Source organism: Nanorana parkeri, unplaced genomic scaffold, assembly GCF_000935625.1.
Source record: "Nanorana parkeri isolate BGI_ZX_2015 unplaced genomic scaffold, ASM93562v1 scaffold1215, whole genome shotgun sequence".
Taxonomy (NCBI): Eukaryota; Metazoa; Chordata; class Amphibia; order Anura; family Dicroglossidae; genus Nanorana; species Nanorana parkeri.
The window spans coordinates 166,146-166,546 of record NW_017307483.1 but is presented as its reverse complement, the minus strand read 5'-3'; positions in this window follow the sequence as shown (position 1 = coordinate 166,546).

Genomic DNA, 401 nt, shown 5'->3' with positions numbered 1-401 from the left:
AAATATGAATTTTGTGAATTTGGAAAGGAAAGGCGTTCACGTTTTGTAACCACATTCAATTTTCCAAACGCTGACTGAAGATGTTGGAGGATGACAAGAGCAGCGCTGGGCGGGGAGGAAAGAAACATATATATTATATACACATGTATAATGACTGGAGGACACGGCCCAACGGGTGAGGGGCACCCAATCCACCCCGCCCTTCATGGTCTGCACCTCTCTGCCCACCCTGCTAAATCTCTATGGTAGCCAGTGTGCTTATTTCCTGAGCGGCCCCGAGTCTGGGCCCTAAAATCAAAGTGTGTGTTCCCTGGTTCCAGCATCTCTAAGCCTGCACAGCAGCCTTGCCACCTTCTCTCCTCCTCCCGCCAGGGAGCCCCGCCCGTCTCCCCTCCGCCCAC